The 15,380-nt window shown below is 45.6% G+C and overlaps 1 protein-coding gene and 1 long non-coding RNA gene across 9 annotated transcripts in view; both read right to left on the bottom strand.

The window, feature by feature from the left end:
* MATN2 (matrilin 2) overlaps window positions 1–5,655 on the bottom strand; it is a 153,878-nt gene extending 148,223 nt beyond the window's left edge. The window contains exon 1 of one of the 8 annotated variants that reach the window (XM_059042461.2): window positions 5,103–5,655. The gene's annotated coding sequence lies outside the window, so the exon portion shown is untranslated. The remainder of the gene's footprint in view (window positions 1–5,102) is intronic. The other 7 variants (XM_059042463.2, XM_067017944.1, XM_067017942.1 and 4 more) reach the window with 7 other exon arrangements.
* A 1,146-nt stretch (window positions 5,656–6,801) lies between these two features.
* LOC136792854 (uncharacterized) lies at window positions 6,802–14,925 on the bottom strand. The gene is made up of 2 exons (XR_010837375.1): window positions 13,929–14,925; window positions 6,802–7,008 (listed from the first exon to the last, which is right to left on the bottom strand). It is a non-coding gene; the product is annotated as an uncharacterized lncRNA (long non-coding RNA).
* Between the last annotated feature and the right edge of the window lie 455 nt (window positions 14,926–15,380).

The raw sequence follows: 15,380 nt of genomic DNA, 5'->3' as shown, positions 1-15,380 counted from the left end.
GTGGATATGTTACGTTACACAGCAAAGGGGAATTACAGCAGCTAATCAGCTGACTTTAAAAATAGGGAGATACCCTACATCAACTATACTTCAATTAAAAAATAGAAGAAAATAGGGAGAGCATCCAGAATTATCCAGGTGAGCCCAACGCAATCACCAGGGTCCTTAAAAACAGAAGAGTGAGGCAGCATGAGAAGGACTCAGCCTGACATTGCTGGCTTTGACGATGGAAGGAGGCGACAAGCCAAGCAATGAGGGAAGATTCTAGAAGCTGAAAAAGGCAGGGAAATGGATTCTCCCCTCAAGCCTCCAGAAGGAACAATTCCCCCAGCAAGAACCATTTCAGACTTTTGACTTCCAGAAACATAAGATAATAAACTTTTTAAAAATGGAAGTATAGTTTACAATGTTGTGTTAGTTTCAAGTGCATAGCAAAGTGATTCAGTTATATATATATATTATATATAATATATATATTCTCTTTCAGATTCTTTTCCATTATAGGTTATTACGAAATATCGAGTATAGTTCCCTGTGCTACACAGTAAGTCCTTGTTGTTTACCTATTTTATATTTAGTAGTGTGTATATGTTAACCCCAAACTCCTAATTTATCTCTCCCCCCTCACTCACTATCCCCTTTGGCAACTATAAGTTTAGTTTCTGTCTGTGAGTCTACTTCTGTTTTGTAAATCAGTTCATTTCTATCATCTTTTGAGATTCCACATGTAAGTGATATCATATGATATTTGTCTTTCTCTGTCTGACTTAATATGATAATGTCTAGGTCTATCCATGATGCTCAAAATGGCATTATTTCATTCTTTTTTATAGCTAGGTAATATTCCATTGTACATATATACCACACCTTCTTTATCCATTCATCTGTGGATGGATGTATAGGTTGCTTCCGATAAACTTGTTTTATGTCACTAAGTTTGTGGTAACTTATTACAGCAGCAATGGGAAACTAATACAGACATTGTTTGGAAATTTCAGAGAAGTGGTAATTTTATTACAGGAGATCTTGGGGATGAGGGCATTCTTTGTATTTCAATGGAAATGGAGGAGAAGGAGCTAGAAAAAATCAGCAAACACTGTTGATGGGGAAAAGGAGACCATTCTGAGGGGCTAGTGTTAAAAGTTGAGGGTTTGTCAAAGAAAGGGAGAAACTGTGAAAGTAGCAACTTCAGAACTGAGTTTGAAGCAACCCAGGGCTCACAAAAGATTTGACCCATAGTCTTGACCCCTGTGGTCTTGAGCTTCTCATCTTTAAGACAAGTGAAAACAAACTCACCTAACTGGGAAGGTGCAAGGATAAGCCCTAAACAGAAGTGAGATAAAATCCTTTGATTGGGATTTCCCTGGTGGTCCAGTGGTAAAGAATCCGCCTTCCAATGCAGAGGACGCAGGTTCGATCCCTGGTCAGGGAACTAAGATCCCACATGCTGTGGGGCAACTAAGCCCTCGTGCCACAACTACTGAGCTCGCACGCCACAACTACAGAGCCCACTTGCCGCAACTACAGAGCCCACGCGCCCTGAAGCCTGCGCGCCACAACTAGAAAGAGAAAACCCACATGTCACAACTAGAGAGAAGCCAGCACGCCACAAGGAAAGATCCCACATGCCTCAATGAAGATCCTGCGTGCCGCAACTAAGACCCAACGCAGCCCAAAATAAATAAATAATAAATAAATCTTTTTAAAAAATCCTTTGCTTTACATCATTTTCTCTAATAATAACTGTTTATTAGGCAGAATAATGCCCCCAAAGATGTCTATGACCTAATCATCCCAGAATCTGTGAATATGTTACCTTTGTGGAAAAAGGGACTTTGCAGGTGTGATTAAGCTAAGGATGTTGAGAAGGAGAAATTAGCCTGGATCATCCAAGTGGGCCCAACATAATCACAAGGGTCTTTATAAAAGAGAGAAGAAGGGGGGAAGGAGAAGAAGTGGGGAGAAGGGGGAAGGGAGAGAAGAACTGGAAGCTGCTATGCTTCAAAGATGGAAGAAAAGACCAGGAGCCAAGAAACATAGGCACCTTTCAGAAGCCAGAAAAGGCAAGGGAACAGATTTCCCCCTAGAGCCTCCAGAAGGAACATAGCTTTGTCGACACCTTGATGTTAGCCCAGTGAGACCTATTTCAGACTTCTGACCTCCAGAACTGAAGGACAATAAATGTGTGTTGTTTTAAGCACTAAGTTTGCAGTCATTTGTTACAGCAGCAATAAGAAACTAGTACAATAACCTAAAATAGCAGTGGGGTATTCCAATGGGGATGGAGCCACGGTCTCCACTGGTAAAGTTTCCTCTGACAATAGCTCTAAAAAGAACTTTCGAAAAATGTTAGCTAGTCTACCTGCTCAGCCACCGACTTTACATGCAGGTATTTCGGTAAAAATCGTGTTTTCTATCAACTCACTCCGAGCACTGGCAGATTAATTCACATTAATTATCTCATTTAACCCTTATAACAACACTATGACATAGATCGTATCATCCCCATTTGATGGATGATATAACTGAGGCTCAGATAATAATAACAATAAGTATAGGTAATAAATATTGAGCACTTACTCTGAGCTAGGCATTATACTAAGCACTTCATGTGTGTTAACTAATTTAATTCTCCCAACAATTCTATTCCCATTTACAGATGAGAAAACTGAGGCAGGGAATCTAAGTAACGTTCCAACATCCTTGCAGGTAATGAGTGGCAGGGCTGAGACTGGAACCCAGGTCCCTCAGGTGCCAAGATCAGGGTCGTATGCCCACAACCTCTCATCACTGTCAGCATCATTACCACCAATTACTGATAACAGCCGAGGCCTCTGGGATGGAGCCCAGCCCTGCCTCTCTCTCTGAGTCCCTTTCAGGGTCCTACCAGGTAAGGCAGTGGTGGCTGTCTAACGAGCCACGTGGCAGGGTTCAAAGATGACCTCACAGCTAGAGCTCCAAAGTGGCAACTGGTCCCTTGGAAGGGCCTCCCTGGCACTGTTTATTAGCAACAGTAATGATAGCCTCCACTCTCCCCTTGGCACTTCAGCCTCCCTCTTCCTCTGACCCTCCTGACTTATTCCCACATGTACATTAAACAGGGGGGCCCTCCTGAGCTTCCCTAAAGACAGGGAGTCCCAGGAAAGGGCTCTCTTAAACACACATGCTAAAAACTAGAGGGGAGCCAGTCCCGTCCCAGGAATAGCATTCGAGGCTCTGGTTCACTTGGCTGGTCTCAAACTCAGCTGCTCACCCCTGAGTCCCAGCATATCCCTTCTCACATCCCACCCAGCCTCACACCCAACACCCTGCAGGCCAGCATTTACATTGGCACTCCCTCTTCGCCCCAGGCAGAGCTGATTCTAGGAAAACTGTGGGATTTCTCTGTAGAAACTTCAGTGATCCTCTGATTCCTCGTCTACCTTTCAAGGAGCAATCTTCTATTTCCTTTTCTTTAAATCTTGGGTCTCATTTCAACTACCTCTTGCTGACAGAGATATATGGTGATGCTGGTAAGAGCTTAGAGCATGACAGCCATCGGAGGGTGTCTCAGAAGTGGACTCTGGTACAGCACCTCCAGCCAGTGAGCTCAGGCCTCAATGCCTCCAGCTTGCCAGGGCCTGGACTCCTGAGCCCGGAACCCTGGATTTGTAGAAAAGAGAAGCCTGGCAACACAGAGGTCTGACTGAATTCTATTGGCAGGACTAAAAGTTTGGGCAGATCGGAAAACAGAAGGTGAAGAGCCAATAGACACCTACCTGAATTCTCAACAGGGGGTTCTAAGGGACCAAGCTTCAGGGGCTGAAAGGAAACTTTCCAGACCATAAACCCACCCTGGAACAGCAATATGGTTTTCTGAGGCTGGGAGAAACAGGCAGGGAGAACCGTGTAGGATGCACTCCTGAATGGAAAACTCCAGTTAAATACATGTAGATCATCTGCCACCCTCACGTACCCACAGAGGGCCCACCTTCCTGATTTGGAGAGGAAGTGACTGCTTGTAGGAACGCCTTGCTTTTCTGGAGACACAGGTGATGGAAATAATCACCAATCGTAAAATGCCTGGAACTGTTCTAAGGACTTGAATTTAATTCTCACAGCCCTTTAGGTATTATCAACCCCATTGGACAGATGAAGAAAGTGAGGTATAGAGTAGTTGGGTAAATCCAAAGTTGCCAACCTGTAAGCTTCACTCACAGCTGGGGTCTGAACCTAAGCAAGCCAACCCCAGAGTTCTGGTCTTGACCACGCCCCTCCCCCACCCCTCCCCCACCTCCGCAGCGGGAAACCAATTAAATGCACCTGGTGCAGATGCAGCCCAGCTCCCTGATTTATGACGATTTGGGACTTGGTCAACTGGGTTTGTTCCGGGTAGGAATATGTGTTCCCGAGGTGATACCTTCCTGTGCACCTTCCTGTGCGTCCAGTCCAGGAGACCTTAACGAGAGAGGGTCCCCATTTTTCTGTCCTCTCTCCAAACTGCCCTCCGGGTTTCTAGCAACTACCCCAAAACGCCCTCCCCTTTCTTTCCTTTCTCGGCAATGTAGGGAAGCTGGAGCTTTAGCTGTCCGAGGGAACGAAGAACAAAATGCAGATGACACGGGCATTAAAATACCAGCCGACTGAGGCGGGGAGTCGGAATAGATCCGCTGGCCAGCTGAACAGCAATCACACCGGATCCCCGCTCAACAAGTCTCCCTTTCCCGGGGTCGGTGGAGGCCAGGTCTGGGCGGCCCCGCGGCGGGGCACAGCGCCCCCACGGGGCACTGCGGGATGGCTCCCGCGCGCTGCGCCGGGCTCAGGGAGCTCGCGGAGCTCGCCCGGTCAGTGCGGCCCAACTGGCTCGGGCCGGGGGTCCCGCAGCGCCGCCCTCCCTCTCGCCCTCGGCCCCGAGGAGTCGGGAGCCAGGGGACCGGGGCGGGAGGGGGCGTCCGACGGGAGGGGCCGCACGGGGCCGCACGGGGCCGCACGGGCAGGGGCGCGGGCCTTTGGGAGCGCCCGCGTGCGTGGGTGCCCAAGCTCTGCCTGTCTGTCCGTCTGTGTGTCTGCGCCTCCGGGCTGCGGGGCCAGGCAGGGCCCCGGGGAGAGCGCGCCCCGCTCACCTGCAGCCGGCGCCGGCGCCTGGGAAGCGAGACAGGGGCGCAGCCTACCGGGTCTTCGTCGCTGGCCTCCTCGCCGCTCCGAGAGCCACGGCTCTCCTCGGGAATCGCTCGTGGGAGCCGAGGAAGAAGCCCGAGGTGCTGCCGCTGTCTCCTCCTTCGCCGCTTCTTCCGAGTCCCATCCCAGAGCGCTCCGCTCGCTCGCTGGCTGCCTGGTCGGCTCTGGGCCAGCGCCGGCAGGCGGCGGGGGAGGCGGCGCCGCGGAGGGTGGGGAGCGGGCCGGCGGGAGGAGGGGTGTACTGTCTGGGGATGGGGCAGGAGCGGAGAGGGATAGGCCGCGAGGACCGCCCCACCCTGCAGGCAGCCCCGGGAGCTGGGCACCCTGGCCGCGCGCCCTGCCTGCTGCCACCTCGCTCTGCGCGGTCCGTCCCCAAGCCCAGGCGGGGATCGGACTCCAGGGGTCTGGAGCCGCACGCAGGCTCAGAACAACAAGGAGCTTTCGGGTCTTGGCGGAGGGGAATGGGGTGGGGAGCGGAGGAGAGCATCTCCTGCAGGGAGAAAGGCATGACGGGGGTCCTGTTTCCTGAACTGGGGGTCATGATCTACGGGAGGAGACCATCGATGACGGTGATGGAAGAAGAAAGTGGTGAGGATTGGGCTACTTGGTGACAAGTGCCAGGACCTTCCTTGGCTGTGCCCAGAACACCGGTGCCGGTTCCTATTAACAGAGCGTCCACTGGCCAGAGGCCAGGCCCCTGGGTGGGGACGGGACTAAGGATGCCAGGACGGAAAGGAAACAAGGTTCCTACCCTGAAGGAGCAGAGAAAGTCTAGTCCAGGCAAGACTTTTGAAATTATGGGCAAAGATGTTTGCAATTTTTTAAAGCGGGGGAACGTGCCGAGAGGTCCCCAAGGGAACTTTGGAGGGGTGCGAAAGCCAGGATTGGTCAGTGGCAGGGAAAGGGCTGGGGAATGCCACTCTACCAGCTCTCCCTGCTCCTGGGCAGCTGGGGGTGAGTGGGGTCGTTACAACAGGCAAAGACATCTCCTAATAATTGCTCCAAAATTCTAACCCCAAACCATTAACCCAATCACTCATTTCAGGTTTTAACAAGCAATGGGGGAGAGGCAACAGAACTAACACGTTTCAAAACGTCTGGTACCAGAATCTGATCATTTAAGTCCTGTTGGCTGCCTTTACTCCGAACCGTCGTAACTCCTATTTGATGATAGAGTTGGTTTCTGGAATGTGAGTAAAAACCTTGTACAAAATCAATTTTCCAGGAAAGCTCCAGGTGGGTAATTAAAATCCTAGCCATAAGGCAAGAGGTCAACATACTGAAGCCATCGGGCAACTCAGTGGTATCCTAATGCCAAGAAAGAATCTTGGATTCATGTTCCCTTACCCTGCACCTTAGGCCCACTGGGCACTCTTGGCTACCTGCACTGATCAGAAATAGTTAATTTATATGTCTTTGGGAGGAGGTAGGTGGAAGTCAGGAAGCAGAGGAAAGTCTTCAGGAAATGTTTGGTCTCTGAAGTCTTGTATCCCACAAATGAAAATTCTTCCTGAGTCTGGGCCAGTGAAAATCCCCTAGGAGCTGGGGAAGTTAAGTTACAGTTTATGGAAACTTACAGTTTAAATGTGTTGCCTTATTTCAAGACACCAATATGATCCAGTAATTTAACCAGGAAAACAATAGTAATTCTGAAATCCTTACAAATTTTAGTGAATTGTAATTTAGCAGTAACAGATTTCAGTGATTCTGGTGTATGCCAACTAAGGTGGATGTTTTTCCCCAGGGAGTTCTATCAGAATTCTTCAGAAGAGGAAATTTCTGTACAAAGCATGCCTGCGGCCAAGTCAAAGAGGTCAGTGAGTTGTTCACCTTGTGGAATGATCTTCAGGTCTGCTGGGAAGAAAAAAAAAAAAGAAGAAGCAAAAGCGAGTTCAGTATCCTGAAATAACAAGTAAGAAAAAACAATGGCTTAGTTTCCCAGTTACCTTTAGGGTGAATGAAAGTTGATAATAATAAAGGCTGCTGGGGAAAGCCCAAATTTGCCTTTTCTGCCAGAGGCCCTGCTACTGGCTTAATGTAGAGAACCTTATTCAGAAAAAGTATGATTTCTTGTTCTCAGGTGGGCAGTCATACAAGCAGAAAAGAACAAGGGTGTGTAGTATCTCAGAACTCATGAGTTAGAATCCATAACTGTTTAAATTTCGTACACCTTGGTAGTTATACTGGGTTCAGCTCACTTCTCTGTCTCTGCAAGGGGTCTACTGTGGATCAGGATGAGGCTGGGGGGGGGGGGGGCGGTCATTTGACCCAGGCCTCACATTCATGAATAGCCTCAAATATAGACTTCGGCCCTAAGCATTCATTTGTTCCTTGTAAACATTGGAACTTTTTGTTTTGCTTTGTGTTGCACATTAGAATCCTTCCTAGAGGGCAGATTAAAATGAGACTCTATCAAAGAGAAGAGGACCAGAATATAAGGAAAACAAAGAGCAGACAGGTTGGCTCACAGAACTCATAGCCTAAAATAACTTTTGTACTGAATTTTTTTTTCTTGAAAATAGAAACATCAATTTTATTGACAAGATAGGGACACAATGGGCAGCTCCACAGAACACAAATGAGGAAGAATCTAAAATTGCAATGTCACCTCACCTCGCACTGTGTTTCTCTAGGTGACTGATGATGTTTGAGTCACATGTAAACTGTTGGAACCCATCCCTGTCCCACTCAAGCAGAAGGGCAGGATGTCTCACCTGGGAGAGGAGCTGTCATTCCTTTGGGGCACCTGCCAGTTGGTCAGAACAGGAGATAAGGTAGAGAGGGGAGCACTGCAAAGCAGTGGCTGGGTTTCCACTTGGGTAAGGAACCCTCCAACATGGGGCAGTGCTTCCTTCCAGAAGCCCCATCAATGTGGACAGCTAGTTCCATGTCAGAGGTCCCCCTGGGGACAGGCTGGCTGATAGCACCATCATCCCAAGTGAAATGATTTCTAAATAAACATATAATCCCACCTTGGAAAGAGGATTCAAATGTTTTTATGTTATCTTGAATCATGAGCTCCCGAGGGCAGGGACCAGGCCTTTAGCTTGTTTACACATCTTCCTTATGCGTGCTGTGTTAGAGACTGAGCTGCTGTGGCCTTAAACCTGGAGTTTAGAGTGGTTTTTGTGGAATCAGGCTGATGAGGCTACTTATCAAGAATAAGATAATAGGATGGCGTGGGGAGCCTTGAAACCTGGGCAAGATTGAATGGAATCTGACTTGTTTCCTTGGATATTGACAAGGCTGAAACATTGCCTGTCTCCCTGGAGACTAGTTTCCACTTTGGAAGTGGAGGATGGACCTGCTATGTGTGGAAGCATCACTCAGCAACACAGATTGCTGCTTCTTGCCTCCTGAAGCCCAGGAATTGGCACAGAGCCGTCTGCTATTAGAAGCCAATAGCTTCATTCCTGTGACACTCAGCTAACTGCCTTCTCGCCACGCCATTACTGAGGCTCTGTCTGCATCGGTTGCCGTGTTAAATCAGACTGCAAGATACTTGGGCAATGAGTATGTGTATCTGTCCTATAAAATCTTCCAGCATGCTGGCAAAGCTCAGTAAACTCAAGAATAACAAAAATATCAGAAGAATAACAAAAATATCAGAAGAAAGAACGTGGCTTTTCCACGTTCTCTCTTGCTGAAGAAAATAACTGGAACATGGTTATTACTGGATCCAACAGAAGGGGAAATGCTACAGATGGTCCAGTGGAAAGAATAAGGAATAAGGCAGTGAACTGCTGAGAGCCATGATAAATCATAAGATGTAGAAAAATAAGATGTAATGCAACAAAGTGAACAATTTTTTGTTGGTAGAGCATTCTCTGAAAAGAAGCAATGGAAATGTCTTGACTCATTTAAAACAAGAATTGACAAAGCAATTCCCAAGTACAGAAAGTGCCAGAACATTACTGGCTATATGTACACTAGCTCTGAACAAAAACATGTTGAAAAGAAGATGCAATAACCGAAGTGTGAAAGAGCTGAGAGTTTCTTTTAGCTAGAGCAAGTTTTAAGACAGCTCAGCATCCCTGGCCAGGCCTAATGAGAGGGTGCAGACCCGCAGTGCTTCACCGTTAGCTCCAGACTATCCATGGAGCAGATAATGTGTCAGACAATTTTTGAAAATCAATCAATGTAATACACCATATCAACAGAATAAAAGACCAAAACCACGTTATCTCCTCGATACATGCAGAAAAAGCACTTGACAAAATTCAATGCGCCTTCATGATAGAAACATTCGACAAACTAGAAGTATAGGGGATTTCTTCAATCTAATAAAGAGCATCTGCAAAAAACCCACAGCTAACATCATACTGAAAGCTTTTTCTCTAGGATCAGGAAGAAAACAAGGATGTGCTCTCTCACCACTTCTATTCAACACTGTGCTAGAAATTCTAGCCAAGGCAAGAAAATGAAGTAAATGGCGTCCAGATTGGAAAGAAAGAAGTAAGACTATCCCTATTTGCAGAAGACATGATCTGGTAAGTAGAAATTCTAAGGAATCTACTAAAAAAAGTATTAGGACTGAGAAAGTAGTTCAGCAAGGTTGCAGGATACAAGATCAATAGACAAAAATCAACTGTATTTCTATACAGTCTGAAAATGAAATTAGGAAAACAATTCCATTGAAAATAGCATCAAGAAGAATAAGTCACTTAGAAAAGGATTTAACAAAAGAAGTACAAAACCTATACTCCAAAAACTATAAAACGTTGAAAGAAATTAAAGGAGCTCTAAATAAATGGGAGGACATTCCATATTCATAGATTGAAAGACTTGATATTATTAAGATGGCAGTGCTCCCTTAACTGAGCTACAGAATCAACATGATCCCTATCAAAATCCCAGCTGGCTTCTTTACAGAAATTAACAAGCTAATGCTAAAGTTCACATGGAAATTCAAGGGACCCTGAGTAGCCAAATAATCGTGAAAAAGAAAAACTTGGAGGATCCACACTTCCTAATTTCAAAACTTACTACAAAACTGCAGTAATCAAAATAATATATACCTGCATAAAGATAGACATACAATTAAATGGACTAAAATTGAGAGTTCAAAAATAAGCCTTCATATTTGCAGTTAATTGATTTTCAACAAAGGTGCCAATACCATTCAATTGGGGAAAGAATTTCAGTTGGTCCTGGAACAACTGGACAGCCACATGGACAAGAATGAAGTTGGACTCTTACCTCATTCCTCATACAAAACTTAATTCAAAATGGATCAAAGATGTAAGTGTAAGAGCTAAACCTATTAACCTCTTAGAAGAAAACACAGAAGTAAATCTTCATGACCTTGTATTAGGCAATGGTGTCTTGGATATGACTCCCAAAGCACAAATGACAAAAGAAAAACAGTTAAATTGGAGTAGATCAGAACTAAAAACTTTTGTGCTTCAGTGGACACCATCAAGGGAAGATAACTCATAGAATGGGGGAAATTTTTTGCAAATCATAGACTGATAACAGATGTATGTAGAATATATAAAGGACTCATAATTCAATAATTTAAAAATTAATAAATGGACAAAGTTTCTGAATAGACATTTCTACAAAGAAGACATTCAAATGGTCAATAAGCAAGTGAAAAGATGCTCAACATCATTTACCATCAGAGAAATGCAAATCAAAACCACAAGAGACTTCCCTGGCAGTTCAGTGGTTAAGACTCCACACTTCCACTGCAGGGGGCACGGGTTCAATCCCTGGTCCGGGAAATAAGATCCCGCATGCCATGAGGCACGGCCAAACAAAACAAAACACAGGACATCACTTCACACCCACTAGGATGGCTATAATTTTAAAAATGGGCAGGGCTTCCCTGGTGGCGCAGTGGTTAAGACTCCATGCTCCCAATGCAGGGGGCCTGGGTTTGATCCCTAGTCAGGGAACTAGATCCCACATGCATGCCACAACCAAGAGTTCAAATGCCACAACTAAGGAACCCAAGTGCCGCAACTAAGGAGCCAGTGAGCCACAACTAAGACCCGGCACAACCAAATAAATAAATAAAAATAAATATTTTTTAAAAATGCATGCTATATGATTCCATATCCAGAACAGGGAAATCCATCAAGACAGAAAGTAAATTAGTGGTTGCCTGGAGCTGAGAAGTTTGGGGGGGAAAAGGGGGAGTGACTATGGGTGTGGAGTTTCTTTGGGGGTTAATGGAAATGTTCTAAAACTGATAGTGGTGATGGTTGCATGATGGTGAATAATATAAAGAACCATTAAATCATACAATTCTATGGCATGTGGATTACATCTTAATAAATTTTGGTTTATGAGAAGAGGGCAGGTTTTAGTTCTGAGTCCTCATGCAAACACGTTTAGTCTCTTTTTGAATCAGATTGCTCCTCTTCCATGTTTGCACACCTTGCTTGAAACACTTTCCTTCCTGGAACCAGATCTCTCACACAGGGGCAGGGGGGCTTCTTGCCCCATTCCTCAGCTTCCCTTCCTGTGCTTTCACACACCTTTTCTGGAGTTCACACTCCTCCTCTGATTACTACTTTCCACTGCAGGACTTACCTGCTGGTGGGGACTTCTGGACTAGTGTCTGTGGTCCCCACCACAGAGAAATGCTCAAGGCTTTACTGTTGCAATCTTGAGATACTCTTGTAAAGGCTGCAAGACAAACATGCTTTATCACATACAGCCTTTCAAGGGTTCTATTTAAATCTGAAGTGTCTGGGAAGTTGAAGAACACATCAGTTGTACTGGCTCATGGGCTTAGTTGCTCCGTGGCATGTGGGATCTTCCCGGACCAGGGATCAAACCCACATCCCCTGCCTTGGCAGGCAGATTCTTAACCACTGCGCCACCAATGAAGTCCTGGTCACTGATTGTTTTAACAATACATTGATCTACTAGGAAAGGGAAAAGAGAAAAGGGAGAGGCACATCTAGCAATTTAATTTTTCATTCAGAACCCTACTGAGTTAGGCTCACATAAAAGGAACTTGATCACAAGAATAGAGCTAAGAATGTCATTTCCTCTTGATTGCAAATTGCGGTAGAGCATCAGCTAGCCCCTCATCTTAACTGTCCTTTAATTTTCCTTCAGAGATCAATCCTTCTATTACCGTGTTGCTGAGTTTTGCCCCTCACCTTTACAACTTCTAGAAGTCAAGGCACCCCCGCCCCGTAGTAAACACGCTCGTAGGGTCTATGGAGGACAGACGTCCCTTTGTTCCCTTGCACAGTCTATAGGAATGAGATTTTTTTTTTTTCTCCAGTGGTCTCTTCTGGGAGAAGTGGTCTCTGTGGAGCTTGAGCCCCACTGAGTTGTTGTTAAGAATTAGTCACAATCACCATGGGTGGGGTTACAGGTGGCTTTAATTCCTCTCATGCTTATTTTATTCCTATTCTAGTAACTATTTTTGAGTTCGTTCTATTTGCCAAACAAGTGCCAGGTGCTGGGGAAGGAACACTGAAACAGCTTCTGAGTTTCTTATCTATTGGGAAATTACAGAAGTGAAAAGCCACAGGAACCAGAGTGTAAAATGAGCCTTGATTGGGATGCTACGGTATGCTCTGCTATGGGACAACATAAAACGAATCTCTTCCAAACTAGTGGGTCATAGAAGGCTTCCAGAAGGAAGTGACTTTCAAGATGAGACCCAAAGGATGAGTTACTGGCTTTATTTTCTATTTTTTCTTGCAATACATTACTTATGTCCTTTTTAAATTTTTATCTTTTAAATTTTTTTTTTTTTTTTGGCTGCACCACACAGCTTGCAGGATCTTAGTTCCCTGACCAGGGATTGAACCCAGGCCACTGCAGTGAAGCACTGAGTACTAACCACTGGACTACCAGGGAATTCCCTTATGTAATTTTTTAAAAACCCACAAATTTATAATGTTTCCTGATACCCGAGTCAGACCTGGATTCGCTCCTAAGATGTTTAAGGAAGTTGGCTCTCAGGGACACAGATGATTTAGTGCATTAACCTCACAGGGTGGAAGAAAGCCTACAGCCGCATGGGAGAGGGCTGCTCTAGTCTGCCTCTACTTGAGAGGCGTGAAAACAGACACTGTGAGGATAGGCTTTCTGGGGCGGGGACAATGAATGGAGTTGGGTCTCACGGCCCCAACTATTCCTCCAAGATAATGCAGACATGTTACATCACTGTTCTACTCCCTTATGATGCTTGAAAACTTACTGTACATATTCTTCTTAAAAATAAATCAGTGCAGCTTAAAATGGTGCCTAATTTCCTCAGAAGAAAACTGCTCACTTAAAACAATCAACCACTCTAAAAGGCCCACCTCAGTTGATCTTTCTTCCTACCTGAATAAATTCTTTTTTAAAAAAATTTTTATTGGAGTATAGATGCTTTACAATATTGTGTTAGTTTCTACTGTACAGCGAAGTGAATCAGCAATACGTATACATATATCCCCTCTTTTTTGGATTTCCTTCCCATTTAGGTCACCACAGCTGAATAAATTCTTTATGATAAGAATTAAAAGCTGATATTCACAGAACACGATTCAGCCTAATTAAACAGAAAATTGACAGCTTTACTTGTGATGCAAACCTCAAGTAAAAAAATCCACCCTAAGTTTACAAAGTTCACACAGCTTTACATGACTGGGTTTCCTTCTTGGGATAAGTTCATTCCAGTTAGTAGAAACCAACCTTGTTAGTAAGAACTGAGAGGTTAGGTACAGAATTCTGAGATTCTAGATGTCTCAAAGATCTGAAATACCCGCTTGAGTGGACTCAATTGGCATCTAAATCTTGGCTCTGCCACTTACTGTGGAAACTTGGATCAGTTATTTTCCTTTAAAAGTCTGTTTCTTCATCTGTAAAATGGAGATAGAGAGTTAATACGTGTAAAGCGCTTAGCAGCATGGCTGGCACACAGGAAGGGCCCAGTGAATAGTAAATGTCATTCTGCCAGATAAAAAGGTAGAGGCCACAGGTCTGGGGACTGATTAGATATGGGGAGAGAAAGGGGCAGGCAAAGAGGCCCTATGATCTCAAGTTGGGGTGACTGGAATGATAGGGAGGCCACTAGCCACAGGGGTCAACAGGAGCAGATCTGGGGGAGGGGGGAACAATGCTCCATCCTGGCACAATGAATAGGAATAGCAACAGGTCATCAAGATAGGGAAGGCTGGGAGTACTGATAAAAGCAGGGGTAGAGTGTCCATTAGTCTTTATTGAAGGGGACTATATGCAGGAAAGAAAGATTTAATTAAAAAGACCTAACGTTGAAAGAACTGAAGGAAGATCTTGCAAAAGTATAATAGTGAAATAAAGATACATTTGTTTAGCTAAAATGAATACTGGGGGAAAAGTGACATCACACAAAGGCCACCACGCAAGACAGTGTCCTTTGTGCTGTGTGCGTCGCAGAGAGCAGACCCAATGTTCCTTCGTTTCCCCAGAGCTGGGGTTTCCTTGGGTGGAGAGACCACAGATGGGAGCCTCATCAGCTCTTCAAAAGGTCTAGATTGGATGCCCCAAATTTAGGGTCCCAGGAATCCAGGAGCTGTTGTTGCATATTGCTTTTCATAGGGGGAGCTGATATGTCACAGCACTGAACTGTGACTAGCAGAAAATCTGATGGCACGTTCCCTCCTAGGCTTTCCTGAGATATTTGGCGCAGTCCCTTGATGCTCGCTAATTATGCCCAGTCTACCCGGGTCACACAGTTCCTCTCCAAACTCTCTTTATTGCAACAATATACCCTGGACACCTTGACACACACCAAGGAATATATATACTTGCTGAGTTGAAGAGGCTCCCATCTTAATAAGTTTACTTAAGTAAAAAGTTGCTTTGTGGGCTTCCCTGGGGGCGCAGTGGTTAAGAATCTGCCTGCCAATGCAGGGGACACGGGTTCGAGCCCTGGTCTGGGAAGATCCCACATGCCGGGGAGCAACTAAGCCCGTGAGCCACAACTACTGAGCCTGCGCGTCTGGAGCCTGCGCTCCACGATGGGGAAGGCGGTGACAGTTAGAGGCCCGCGCACTGGCCCCTGCTCGCCACAACTGGAGAAAGCCCTCGCACAGAAACGAAGACGCAGCACAGCCAAAAATAAATAATTTTTTTTTTTTTTTTTTTTTTTTTTTGCGGTACGCGTACCTCTGACCGTTGTGGCCTCTCCCGTTGTGGAGCACAGGCTCCGGACGCGCAAGCCCAGAGGCCATGGCTCACAGGCCCAGCCGCTCCGCGGCATGTGGGATCCTCCCGGACCGGGG

The sequence above is a fragment of the Kogia breviceps genome, chromosome 17 (genome assembly GCF_026419965.1).
Source record: "Kogia breviceps isolate mKogBre1 chromosome 17, mKogBre1 haplotype 1, whole genome shotgun sequence".
In the NCBI taxonomy this organism is placed as follows: Eukaryota; Metazoa; Chordata; class Mammalia; order Artiodactyla; family Physeteridae; genus Kogia; species Kogia breviceps.
This window is presented reverse-complemented; position numbering and strand designations above follow the sequence as displayed.